The sequence below is a fragment of the Oculina patagonica genome, chromosome 9, assembly GCF_052425735.1.
Source record: "Oculina patagonica isolate OP01 chromosome 9, crgOcupat, whole genome shotgun sequence".
Classification (NCBI taxonomy): Eukaryota; Metazoa; Cnidaria; class Anthozoa; order Scleractinia; family Oculinidae; genus Oculina; species Oculina patagonica.
In genome coordinates, this window is record NC_135766.1 from 26,289,285 (window position 1) to 26,303,829 (window position 14,545).

The following is a 14,545-nucleotide window of genomic DNA, read 5'->3' on the forward strand; positions in this document are numbered from 1 at the left end:
ACAAACATGGGACCAGTGAGAGAGTTCGATTTTTTTTATATATGTAGTAATAAAAAAGACTTTCTAAGTTTTGACTTTAAAGCAGCGAAAATTTCTCCGAAAAGGTTCTTGGTGTAATATGTGGTGTTTGTTATGAAATAAAACCATCACGGGAATGGTAATGAAAACGTGGCGATCGAATATTCCCGCGCTGGTCGGAGCTATTGTTCTTGCTCTATTGTTTGAGGTTGTTTGTTGACTTGGTCTTTCTTTGTTTTACTTCGTTTACAATCCCCATGTGGGCCAGTTGAAAATCGTGGTACAAACATGTCAAACATTTGCATTTCAGCACTGAAAAGTAGCACGGCATCACAAAATTCTGCGTTCTTAAAACTACACGACGATGACGAAATTTTCGGATTTAAACACGCGCTTTTAGATTTTTAGTTAAGAGAATAGAACCCCTTTATAATAAGTGATTCCACGACATAGCAGCTTCCATTTCGCGGGAAAAGATTGCCTGTTGCATCATCGTCCAAAAACCGCTGACTACATCGTGAATGATCGCTTTGCAAGTTGTGAGAGCATCGCTACTCGGTCCCAGACCTCGTTTCTCCCCCCCCCTGGTGTTGTCAATATTTTTTTCGTTTCTTCTTCAAGCTTTTTGATAACACTAAAGTTACCGCCATATCGCCATATTTTTTGTCTAACATTTTAAAATCAAGTCGATTCAAAACGTTCACACAACTTTCATTTCATTATACTTTAATAAAAGGGATCTTCATCGACATGAACGTTAAATAAAGACTATGGCTGTTAATGATTTTAGAAAGAATTCAAACATATATCTTTTTGTTTTAACAGGTTAGGCGTTTCGTCTACACCACAATCTTATTCCAATTTACTTATCGCAGATCCTTATTTGATTTCCTAATCTAATTTTATTTAACTTGTCCTAATTCAATCCAATCCAGTCCAGTTTAATGTAAGGGACTATTCATTATTTATGCCAGGGGGTGGGCTGGCAAGATTCATTATAGACAAAGCCAAACGATGTTGACCCCCTTCCAAACAAAAGAAAAACATAATGACACCCCCCCCCCCACAAACAGGAACTAACCTACTAACAACCAGTGTTTATTTTGTAACAAAATAGCCTAACCTCGCATTCAAAACCAAACTTGTGACCAAAGCAATAGTGAAGGAGAAAGTGACAGTGAGGAGGACATGGTTCTTGTGCACCACAGTAGCTCAGTGTCCTCGGAGAGTAAAAACAATACGGAGGAAACTCCCCTGATGCCAGTTATAATTATTACGCCAAACATGATCTGGACACAGCATTGCAACATCATTTTTACGAAATCAAGACTGTTTTTTGTATTGACATCAATGATGTAATACACACGATCAGAATTGAATAGAAGTGTTAAATAAGAAAACAGATATCCCACCTCTTTGTCTGCAACATTTAAAGATGACACCCTCCCCCTCAGAACATCCTGGATTTTTCATGACCCATCCTCAATTCTTGCCAGCCCACCCCCTGGCATAGGTAATGTAATGTAATGTAATGTAATGTAATGTAATGTAATGTAATGTAATGTAATGTAATGTAATGTAATGTAATGTAATGTAATGTAATGTAATGTAATGTAATGTAATGTGATGTGATGTGATGGGATGTGATGTAAGGTAATGTAATGTAATGAAATAATGTTATCTTATCCTATATCCTTAAATATCTACGTTTCTTTACCGCTACTGCTATTCTTTACTCCTGATTACAACTTACAAAACATTAAAAAATGACCTCAAAGGGTATTTTGCTACTTTAATTTTTTTACTGTTGATTATTTTATAAAATCGTATCCTGTCAAACTTGATGGGACGGTAGATCATCATCTATCGTATCGTCTGGTGGTCCTGTTGTACATGGTGGCATCTTAGGATAGAGAGGAGAAATCGGTAGAGAATAGTTAATAGGTATACCACAAGTCAAAAAGCACTGAACACGATAATAAATGGTATAATAACAATAAACGTAAAGGAGCAACAGCCAACACAGATTTTTTAATTTTGTTGTTAAAATAAGGTTAAAGCACCTTGAAAAATTTAGCCAAAATGTTTTTTTTTTGTTGACAATCGTCCTCATCTTTGTTTCCTAATTTTTTTATTTCCCTTTGGTGGTGTTCTACTCGAGTAAACGATTTTTAAAAATGTACCGTGCTAGTCAACCACTGGGGCCTTTACGAGCTTACACCTTACTTTGTTGCTTCCTGACTTAAAAAGAAGAAGCCCCAGTTTCATACGTTAAGTTCAATTTCTAATAGTGATCAGCACCTTATTTCTCCTTGTATTATCTTACATTGTCCAGCAAACAGGTAATAAGAATCCCAGGGGGTACTCGGGATGTCAAGTGAGGGGAATGATCGAAGGAAGGATTATTTTTGGGTTTGAAATTTTCGATTCCGGGATTTTTTGGTAGAAAAATTTAAGAAGTATTTTTTGATTTAAGTAGGGATTTTTTGGAGTATTAAAAACAATCTAAAAATTCGTGGTAGTGCCTTGACTGCGTGTTTTGCTTGATTTTTTGGGGTAACTTTTTAATCTAGGGATTTTTCTGTTTTTTTTTTTGGAAGCCCTAGGGATTTTTTGGGGTCTTGATTTTTGCACCCGTTTGATCATCCCCGTATAACTTGCCACCTTTGATGTGGTTGATGTTATCCCCCTGGGATAAGAATAGCGAAAACTATTACCTAGGGACAGTGCCTTTATAAGTTAAGGGGGAGTGGGGGCGGGGGATGTAGTAAATATGTATGATACAGTCATACATACATACATACATACATACATACATACATACATACATACATACATACATACATACATACATACATACATACATACATACATACATACATACATACATACATACATACATACATACATACATACATACATACATACATATACTTTATTGACATATAAATGTGACAGTCAGGTTCTAAAACAGAAGCTAGTGCCCAAGTCTAGATACTAATGGCCAAGACAAATAAAGTTCACTCCCTAGATTAAACAACGAGGCGCAGGACTACGGGGGTCATTAGTCGGGAACTTACCATTGGCGTGACTTCGACCATCTTAGCTTCGTTCTTTTTATTGTTGCTGTTGTCGTGTTCGCAATACCTCCAACATGCAATCACGATTACCAATAAGATAAACACAGCCACAGGAATGAAAATTTTAAGGTGCAAAGTCGTCGAGTCTCCTATAAACGCAAGTGTTTGTGTTAGCCGACATGAAGTGTACATGAAAATGGGGCTGCCAAAGGATAATGACGGTAACAGTAGTGATTCTTAGGAGCAATAAATAAATTAAGTTCCGAAGAGAAAAAGATCTTCACAGTTCTATCTTCTACCGTTATTTGTTTTGTTTTCTTATTATCAACCTATCACGTACCGGTTTTTCATCTAAGTTTATTTAAATTTTGTTACCGTTTGTTTCCATACTCACTTAAAATTGCATGCCCTGATGAAGGTTGGTTTTGTTCATCACCAGTCCCTAGCTGTTTGATCAGCCTTGCATTTAAAGTTAGTTTATTAAGTCTGCTGCTGATCCTGATCTACACCAAGAACCGGCTACAATTTGCTCCTGTTTGTCAGAGTGGTCCTTGCATAGTTACAGAAGTCACTGATATCTAATGTCAGTTATACAGATTAGAAGAAAGCGTGGCACAATTTGACAGACTCCAATGAACAAATGTTGAAGTCATGACCTTTGTGATTCCAGTGCAAACCCTAATTTTCTTTCGAACTTTTTTTTCTGCATGCGAGAAAGTGACCCATAGCGTCGGTTTTTGTAGGATAAGGTGCCTTTAACTATTGCTTCTTCGTTTGGATGGGATGTTAGTTCACCCCAGGTCCCCCGCCCCAAGCATTTTGCTATGTTGTCCTAAAAGCTCGCCGGTACTCGTTTATACTCCTGGGCGGAGAGAGGCACTGTGATGGTGAAGTGTCAAAGAAAATAACACAGTCATCCCTGCAACCAACACCCCTCTGTCCTCACCCAACCCGTAAATCATTGGGCCACCGAAGCTCCCACGACTTCATCAGTTGATATCTTATTACAATCCGACTTAATTATGTTTGTATACATGGTGACTTTCATAGGCTCATGATCGTCCAATTAAAAGTCTGACTTTTACCTTGTAACTCATGAAAGTAAAGTACCTAGTAATAAAGGAAATAACTTATATCTAATTAGAATTTTGAAAAATGTTGAAGTATATACAAGTCAACCTCCTCGTAGTTGAAACAAATTGGCAGAAAGAACTATCGTGTCGCATTGCAAGAAAAAATTATGGATTAAATGAAGAAAAGCCTTTCAAGACGATAAATACCTTTTGATGATTTCACCACAGGAGTACGGTCTGTTGCTGGTCCTACACAATACGGAAAAAATAGAGATATGAACATGAGTCGACTTCTGAGTAAATGATTTTTGTGCTATAAATGTGACAGACACCAACGCGAAACCTAAGTCTTATCTGAGGGACTTACTTGTGAAACTATGTGAATGTCTGAATGAATTAACGAACGAACCAATGAATGTTACTTATTACATAGAAAGTTTCTTATAGCGTATTTACCACTTATTTTGGAGGAACTGGCTAGAGGACTTGAGCGTACAGATGAGGTAACTGCTATCCATATAAATGTTGCGGGCACAGCTGGTATTTCCAGTGGCGTAACTGATGCCGTTGCTAAACTTGGTGAAAGTGATGTAGCTGCTTCCTTTGGTGTAGTTGATGCTGTTGCTACCGTTTGATGTAGTTGATGCTGTTGCCTCATTTCGTGTGGATGATGTAGTTTCCACCTTTAGTGTAGCTGATTTAGCAGTTACCATTCGTGTAGATGATTTAGCTGTCACTACTGGTGTAGATGATCCAATTGTCAAATCTGGTGTGGATGATGTAACTGCCATCTTTGATGTAGTTGATGCAGTTTCTACCTTTTGTGTAGATGATTCAGGTACCACCCTTGGTGAAGATGAAGCAGTTGCTGTCTTTGATGTAAAAGACGCATTTGCCACCTTGGGTGTAGTAGATAAGGTTGCATCTTTGCTGTGTTGAGCCCTACCTTGGCTGTAGATGATGCTGTTGCCATCTTGGCTGTAGTTGATGCAGTTGCTACCTTGGGTGTGGTGGATAAAGTTGTTACGTTTGGCGTAGATGATGCAGTTGCTACCTTGGGTGTAGATGACGTACTTGTTACCTTTGATGCAGTTGATGTTGATGCAACCTTTGGCGTAGATGATGCCGTCGCTGCCTTTGGAATAGTTGATGTATTTGCTGCCTTTGATGTAGTTGATGTCAATGCTACCTTTGGTGTAAGTGATTCCGGTTCCATCGTTAGGGAAGAAGATGCAGTTGATTTTTTTTTTTTTTTTGTTTTTTTTTCTTGGGAAATCTTCCTTCGGTGTAGGTGATGTATTTGTTACCTTTTGTGTAGTTGATGTAATTTGTGCCTTCGGTGTAGTTGATTGATCTGCTGCCTTTGGAGATGTAGATACTTCACTTAATAACTTTGGTGTGGAAGATGCAGCTGCTACCTTTGGTGTTGACGAGGCAGCTCGTATCTTTGGTGTAGGTGACGCAACTGCTAACATTGGCGGCGTTAACGTGGTTGCTCCATTTTGTGTAGCAGATGTTGTCGCTCTGTTTGGCGTAGCTTTTGCTGTCGGTACAGTTCCTGTAGGTGCCACCTTTGATGTAGAGGATGCAGTTGCTATCTTTAGTGGGGATGAGCCAGCTCTTATCTTTGGTGTGGTTGATACAGATACCACCTTTGGTGTAGTTGTTGCAGCTGTTACATTTGATGTAAATGAGGCAGTTGCTACCTTTGATGTAGATAATTCGGATGCCATCTTTGGTGTAGATGGAGTTGCTACCTTTGGTGCGGATGAAGCAGCTCTTATCTTTGGTGTGGTTGATGCAGCTGCTACATATGCATTTGATGTAAATGAGGCAGTTGCTACCTTAGATGCAGGTAATTCATATGCCATCTTTGGTGTAGATGGAGTTGCTACCTTTGGTGCGGATGAAGCAGCTCTTATCTTTGGTGTGGTTGATGTAGCTGCTACATATGCATTTGATGTAAATGAGGCAGTTGCTGCCTTTGATGCAGGTAATTCATATGCCATCTTTGGTGTAGATGGAGTTGCTACCTTTGGTGCGGATGAAGCAGCTCTTATCTTTGGTGTGGTTGATGTAGCTTCTACATATGCATTTGATGTAAAAGAGGAAATTGCTACCTTTGATGTAGGTAATTCATATGCCACCTTTGGTGTAGATGATGCAACCTTTAGTAAAGTTGCTGTAGCTGCTACCTTTGATGTAAATGAGGCAGTTGCTGCCTTTGATGTAGGTAATTCATATGCCATCTTTGGTGTAGATGACGCAGCTGCTACGTTTGGTGCGGAACATGCAGTAACTACCTTTGGTGTAGATGATAAAGATATTTCAGCTGCTACCTTTTTTGTAAATGTTGTAGTTGCTAGTTTTGGTGGAGTTGAAGTGGTTGCTCCATTTGGTGTAGCTTTTGTTGTCGGTGCAGTTCGTGTAGTGTTTAGAGTTTCCACATTAGCTAAAATGGGCAAGACCAAAAAGGAAAACATCATAAAGAAAATAAAACTATCAACAAGTTACTTGAAAAAAAAAATTAACATTAACAGCTTACTCAAGCAAATGGTAAGAAACATACTTTGTAGCTTTAGAAGTGTTGTGAATTGTCCTCTGGGCATGTTTAATTGTTCTTAAAAGTACACCAGTAAACGAATTGGAGTACAGTTACTACTATTTCATTCCTTTTATTGTTCCACTTCCTTTTGAGCCATCGGTCCATAATGGGGGGCTTCTACAGCTCTTGTGTGGGGGTGTAGAAGAGGGAGAAAGGTTGGGGACGCACCCATGGCTCCGTGTTGTTAGGGAAATGTAAGGTACAGAAAATCTAAGAATAATTCGTATTTACCAAGGCCATATAACTCCACCCTCATACATATCCAGGCTCTGTACTCCTGTGGACGAATTCGAATGTATGTAGCTTTCACAGGAACTGGAAACTGTTGTTTTGAAATTGAATCAGTGTCGCCAGTGTTTCCTATAAATTCCTGTAATAAACAATAATCGGCCATTAATCTATCGAAGGTAAGAACCTATTACGTTAGAATTGAAGAAGCTTTTAAGCTTTTAAACGAAGTTTGTTCCTGGTAAGATAATGTCCAGTCGATATGGCCGTGGTGAATATTTTTACTGAACACTGTTAACACTACCCTTATGCATTGCATTTCTGGAGTTATGTTTGGACGCCCCATAGGAATCGATCAACTCAAGCGCTGATCATTCGAGAAAGAGATCAAACCTGGTATGTATTCCTGGATGGTATAACACATTACCAAGAAACCAAAATTGGCGGGACGTATCTAAGCATCAGGTCCCGGTTGTTCAAAGGGTGGATAACGCTATATATCCACCTTATAATCGCTATCCAGTGGATAACTGCCATACAAAACCTACTTCGCTATCCACCGGATAGTGATTTATCTGGTGGATAGCGTTATCCATCCTTTGAACAACTGGGGCCAGTTTAAAATGTTTACATACAGCAAAATAAAGGTATCTATCAGGTGAGTAGCTATTTACTATCAATGGACCAAAACGAATATCAGAGACAAGGAGCAGAGGGAAAGAAAATACACGACCCAGTTATGGGTCTCACCTTTTCTATCTTTTCCCAGTGACTGCCGTCGTCTGAGTACTCGACACTGTATTCTGTTACAGATTCGTCTGTGTTACTGAGGTTAAACTTGTATTTAAACCCAGTGCCCTGAGTGGCGATCGCACAAATCCTGTCCGCATATGGTATGTGTATCTCCAGATACTCAACACGAACGTTAGTTGTCTTCGCGCACCAGGCGAATTTTCCATTCAAACGAGCCATTGAAGGAGCGAATGTTTGTTCAAAGAATGAGGAGGCTGAGAAGCTAGAGTCAGGTAAACGGTCATGATCCTGAACCCCCAAAGGAGACTCTTCACAAGAAACTGATGCTGAGATAAAATGGAATGTAACAGAAATAAAACATACTTGAAAACGAGCCACATGTGCTGTTACAACAGGGGCCCCAGCTCCTTGTCTGAAATACATCATTATCTCTTCCAAATCGAGATCACTTCTTTCTCGCGTATTTCGAATGGTTACTTGAATTAACAGATTAACCGTTTGCGCATGTTAAAGGGACTGTGTCATGGATTTTAGCCAAATTTAGGCATGTGAAATGACCATCAAATTCCGTGAAATATAATAAATAACCTCTTAAAACAGTGAAGGAACATTTCAATTACACAGCAAATGCAAAAGAAGATATTGATGGCCAAAAGTGACGAAAATTGAAACGGATTGCGAAATGCGTTTTTGAAATATTGTTTGGCTGAACAGTTTTCAAAGTTAGCCTCGTTTGCTTGTAACTTTAAATTATAACGCCCGAAAGGCGCATCTCATGCCAATAAAGCTTTGGTTTTGTCATTTAGATCCTTAGAAGTAATTTCTTTGCAAACATTAAGTTTCATAGCAAGTATTTGGCGAAGCTTAATAAAATAAACTTAACTCAGCCGTGACATAGTCCCTAGTCCAGTCCCTACACAGTCCCTTTAACGAAACCCTAACGATTTTATGTCTCCTTTAAATGTGGAGAACGGAAGGTTGAGCTATCCCTTGACAGATGTTTTGACAGAATTCAATCAGTTCTGGATCCAATAGGTTTCCAGAGGATAAAGCAACGATTAAAATACCATCATGTTTAAACTATAGAATTCTTAATGCACAACATAGCTAACTTACCGAGACTTTCAGAGGCTGTTGAATTGTTTGTCGATGGCGCAGAAAGGGAACCTTAAGAAAATTAAGTGAAGAAAATGAAGTTGTGTATAAACTGATTCCTGTAAGTTATTTTATAAACATTAATAAATAATTGTTTTGCGTGTTCTAATGATCCCTTAACGGTTTAGTGAATTCCCATTTGTTTGGTAGTGTTGTGATGAAAATTATATGCAATAAGATGACAGACGCCAGAAACTTGTTTTTTATTTTTCATAATAAAAAACTATAAAAAACCTTGTTTGAAAATTAGCCAATGAGAAAATTACATAGCTGACAGATATTGCAAAACTACATCTGCTTACAAGTTTTTACTAAAATATGCAAACACTACTCACCTTTTAAGAGAACAATAAGCAAACTTTTTATAAATGCAGCGAAACTCATGGTGCTTATTTCCTTTTTGAAATCACAAAAAACTGAAAAGCAAGCCGTGTAAAGAAATTAATGATCGCAAGAAGGTGTTCTATTAAAAGATAAAGCATAATAGTGTAAGCGCTAATCGATGCAACCCGTGGCATGATAGAACCAATCTCCCACCAAGTGATTGCCCCAAAACGCACTCCTACACAGATTTCGAGTATATACCCACAGCAAAGCGAATACTCTAATTGACTGAAACGGGATTTCCATTTTCCTATGTAGCAAGCATATCGGTTGTTGCTCGCAAATTTCGATGATATAGACGTTATTAAAGAAATGGAAAACACTAGTCTCATCGTCTGATGCATTGCTTTTGAATATGCATGCATAAAATGTAAACATAATGCTCTATCCTGCTAGTTGCTAAATTTTTGATCATGAGTTTGTATAAAACAGCAGGAATTGCGTGACCGACTGATAAGGGCATTGGCTCAAACCCACCATCTTGCCAGTATTAGCTGGATTAGTTTTCGTTTTTTTCTGCCGATCCAACTCCTCGTCGCTACCCCATATTTAGGTTACTGGTGAGTCTCGCCAGGTAAGTTTCTCAACTATGTTCCATTTGTTAATTGGAAATCTTGTTTCATTCATTGAAAAGTGTTATCCAACAAGTGGCTATCTTTAAACACAAACCGTATGCAAAAAAAGAAACTTACTTTACCTTTAGCTTGTTTACAGCCTCAAGGCGCTGTAGCGCTCTCCATGTTAATCAAGGATCTGAAGCTGAAGATAACAAGACCTCCGCACCTGGACGCCAAACCTTATGAATATTAACATTTTCAGTCGCAAACTCGAGTTATAAATTCTCTTAAATGATTTCCATACATTTCTTTAAATGTTAGTTTTGAGAATTTAATTTTACATCAAGAAAATGTCCCTACTTGATGACGTCATTTGTCTGCTTGATAATATGTCTAGGGAATTTAATTGATGTGTTGATCTCTCTCGGCTGATGTGACAATATAAGATGCACTCAACTGTCGGCCGGTGAAAAAGGAAAAGGGATTCTATTTCTGCATTTTAAAAGCCCTTTTTGCAGGTACAACCGGAGTTTTAATTTTGTTATGATTGGTAGCTGCCGCTCGTTTATCTGAAGAAACCCCCAAAATGGACATTTTCTGGCATAATTTGCAATTTAATGCAAAAATACGTTCAATGGCAAAAAATAATTATTTAAATCGAAGGATCTGGGCAAGAGGCAGTCAAAGCCGTAGGCACACAAAAAAATGGGCAATACTGAAGGCAGAATGACCGGAGATAGAAACAGAAAAAACTGTTCTTTTTATAAATTACGGAGTACAAAGAACGAACTTATATTAGGTTCGCGGAATTAAAGTTTTTTTCTTTCGAAATAAACAAATAGATGGCTATAAGAAGAATGACGACTTTCCGCCCTCAAGATTTACAGACTGCAACTAAAGCTCTCGAACTCATTAATAATTCATCAAGTTAAAACAAAGAAAACAATAACCGTGAAGGAGGTTTGGATATTAGGTATTAATAAGTATAGATTTTTACGATTTTATTTCTCCGTTCGCTCCGTATTTTTTGTTTTCATTAAAAAGATATATCAAACACTCAAGAGAGTGTTTCGTCGGCTTTCTTTTTTTTACTCAAATATTGCAAGCAATTTAAGAGAAGGTATAGTGAGTAAAACCTCAAAGAAAATTCAATCGTAATGTTAATTGACTCGTAATTGCCATTTTTCAAGCCAGCGAAGAATCCAGAAACTAAAGAGGAACGACTAAACGGATTCTCATTATTGTACTGAGGTAAAGTAGAGCACGCAACAAAATAAGTGCTATTGAGAAAACAAACATGCGAGCCCAACTAAAACAGAAGAATTAAAAAACACAAAGTCTGCGTTAACAGACACTGCGAAACTATCGCCCATATTTTAGCGTAAGTTAGTAAATTGATAGGTATCTCTAGAAAATACCAGCTAAAGAATTTTTTCTGCAAAGAGACAATAAAATACAACATTCGAAGTTTTTTAAGTGGTGGTAAGAAATTATTTTTCGAACTTTCTTGAACTCTTAAACGTTTGCGAGAACGTATTTAATACTAAGTGCTATGTTCTACTTTTATTATGTCTACACCAATCTAACACTAGGTAATTAACAATTCTGTCTTCAGCTGACAGACGGATTCTTTTAACTCATAATCCTCTTACTACAACAAATATCAACTATAATAACTTTGATAACACCTTGGGGAAACATAACAGTACCTTTGGACTGCATGTAGTCTCGGGGGTGGAAGAGGAATTATCGGAACTGACTTATTCATTATTCCTTCACATTTTTCACGACTTATTCATTATTAATTTTTAGACTTTTCTTGTTATTCATTATTCCCTATTGCCTAAATAGGGCTCAAATGCATGATAACGTCATATGCTTTAAATTCACCACCATGCACCAAGCCTCGTTTACGCGAATTACCTTCGGCCACCTTCATGCAAATTCACGTTGGTATTCTTTTCATCTTTGCTGCTTAGAAAATTCTTTCATGACAAAATTTGCAAGTTCGCACTTCGAAAGCGAGGCTTCAGATATTTTTACCCTGCCCCCCTCGTAATCCTAATCTTTTATATGACCCCCCCCCCCGAAAAAAATGACAACGTATCGAGCTAAATTTCGAATATCAGACAAAATTGCAGTTTAAAGTGATAACAAAAATACTGTAGTGCATTGATGGGACGTGATTGTTACTGCGTCGATAACTGTGAGTCAGCTATTGCAACGAGATAGTTACTGGGATCGACTTGATGCTGCTTGATACAAAACAAAGTAGGGGGGTCCGGGGGGCATACTCCCCCGGGAAAATGTTTATTTTTTTGAACCCCAGAAACGCTATTTTAGGCATTCTGGGAGACGTTTTGCACTATTTTAGATGCCATCATGCCATTATTTTGAGTGTCCCACCCTCTCTTTGGCCTGAAGATAAGAAGATAATGTTTGAGCACGGTAAATAACCACTATTCATTATTCCTTTACCAGAAATGACTTATTCATTATTCCAATCATTGAACCTTAATTATTCCTTATTCATTTTCTGTTTTAGCCCGTTATTCATTATTCATTATTTCCCTTCCACCCCCGAATGTAGTCGTGAAGAATGGTCGCTTTCTAATCCTGAGTCACATCAAACCGTATATTTTCTTTTTTTTTTAACCACCCCCATTTTAGTTTGTAAATGGAATTTATTAATAGTTGTGGAATAATTTAAAAAACACAGCTGTTTAAAGATGCACCGCCAGTCACGACTAGCATAATAGGATCAAAGATTTACCCCTAAAAAAATCTTAATAAAATGTACCTTTATACCGCTCAAAACCGATTGTTCATTCTTCATACTAAATGACTAATTCAACAAAGAAGAAAATATTTGTAGGACTCGTAATACAACAAGTGTATACCATAATTAACTCATTATTGGAAATTGGGATTACTAGAACCCAGTGTGCATGTCTCGTGCCTTCACAGCAGTTGCCCAAAGCGCGCAATAAGTTGTCTTTGCATAAAACAATTTTCTGTTATTAACTTGCAACTCCTTGAATCATTCTACCGGCTCATTGAAAATATCGCGTGCGAACTTAGAAGGCAAAGAGGAAGTTTGTTTAGGCATGCGTATTTGCCCGGTTTGTTCTAGAACTGTGTCATTCTCGTACCTTGAGTCTTCGTCCCTTCTGCGTAGGCTTGAAGAAACGTTTTGTTTCCTGACCGCTGGTCAAAGGGAACGAAGACCCTGGGTACGAGGATGGAACTGTGTTGTTGTCAAACATACGATTCTTGGTGTCAGAAGAAGGCTTAAGTCCTTTTGCGTCTTTTCTATAAAATAAATATTTAAATTTGTATTTCCTTTCTCAACAGGTGCAATTTTCTTTGTCACGTGAACGTGACTTTGAAAAGGAGGTGAGCTGTATGTCTTGGAGGCGAATATTGCGTGGCATGAAAACGAGTCTAAAAGTCCGCCGGAAGTGCGCAAGTCGGAAGTTGAAGATCAATGGATTCATGGCCGGGTTCAAGTACACAAATGGAAGGAAAAATCTTCGACAGGCGAAAAACCAATCCTGTTCTCGGTACCTGGGAAAATAGAGACCCATGAAGATGAAGGCGAGATAAGGAAGTAAAGATATCACAAAACATGTGACAACTAACTGTGTTGTGACTGTCAACGCTTTCTCTTTTTGTCTTCGCTTGGACTCAGAGCTAGAGGGGTTGGTTGCATCCTCCATGCTTTCCATCAGATACTGTGTTTTCCTGTTTTGCCATCTTATTGCAAATACAAGCGCGATATTTACTGCAATCAATGTTACAAAAGGTACTGTAGTGATCATGTGAAAACGCAGTGGTGTTCTTTTCCATTGAGGTCCTGCTAAACCTGACAGAGTGAACGTTAAGGTGTAAAGCACTCCGCATCCGACCCAAATTAAACTCCTGCGCACGGTTGACTTTCGGCGATAGAGGATTGGAAACGCCACCGCGCAAAGTCTTTCAACCGACAATAAAACAGCTAAAAGATTTGCTGTACAGATTGTGAACTCCGCCGCAACTGCTGCGAACTTAGTTCCCTCCAGTGAAGAAGAACTCTCTCTTCCCAAAGCGCACAGAATGTAATTATGTGTCACGCCAGCTCCTGTCACGCAACCGCTCAGGAAGTCTAACAGAGCCAGTGCAGCTATGTACACTACTATAGGCTTCCTAAAGCATTTCAGAGGATCTTTATACAGTACAATCAAGAGCACGCCATTGGCAACGGAAGCCACTGTGCAAAATATAACGAAAAGAACTATTCCTGTCACACAGATTGGTACTTTCAAATCGCTTGTCATGGCTGGGTACCCTGTGCAGCGGCTCGTATACAAAGCAACTTTCACTTATCTACAGTAGCTGCTACAGTAGAAAAGACTCCAGTGCTACTGATTTGTCTCGCACCCTGCAAGAAACAAAAGGAACAGAACATTAATTTTAATTCATTAGCTGCTTTACCATGTGTTTGTTTTAGTGTTTAATTACGGCCCTAGATTCAAATGGAAGGGACTGAGCAGGATTGTTACAATTTGTTATGCGGCAGCATGGTTCTAATGTCATCTTTAAGTAAATAACCTTGTTATTATTTCTATGCAGAACGTTTTAGTTCCAGCGCGTTCAAATATGCTGAAATAGTTTTTAGGCAAATAACATATACTTTTTACTTATATAAAGATT

General features: G+C 38.3%; 1 pseudogene across 1 annotated transcript; it reads right to left on the bottom strand.

The window, feature by feature from the left end:
* Positions 1 to 611: 611 nt before the first annotated feature.
* On the bottom strand, positions 612 to 10,069 carry LOC144665069 (uncharacterized; annotated as a pseudogene). The gene is made up of 9 exons (XR_013572889.1): positions 9,994 to 10,069; positions 9,248 to 9,328; positions 8,874 to 8,924; positions 7,755 to 8,083; positions 7,008 to 7,146; positions 4,628 to 6,623; positions 4,379 to 4,420; positions 3,099 to 3,247; positions 612 to 1,921 (listed from the first exon to the last, which is right to left on the bottom strand). The product of XR_013572889.1 is annotated as an uncharacterized LOC144665069 (transcript).
* Between the last annotated feature and the right edge of the window lie 4,476 nt (positions 10,070 to 14,545).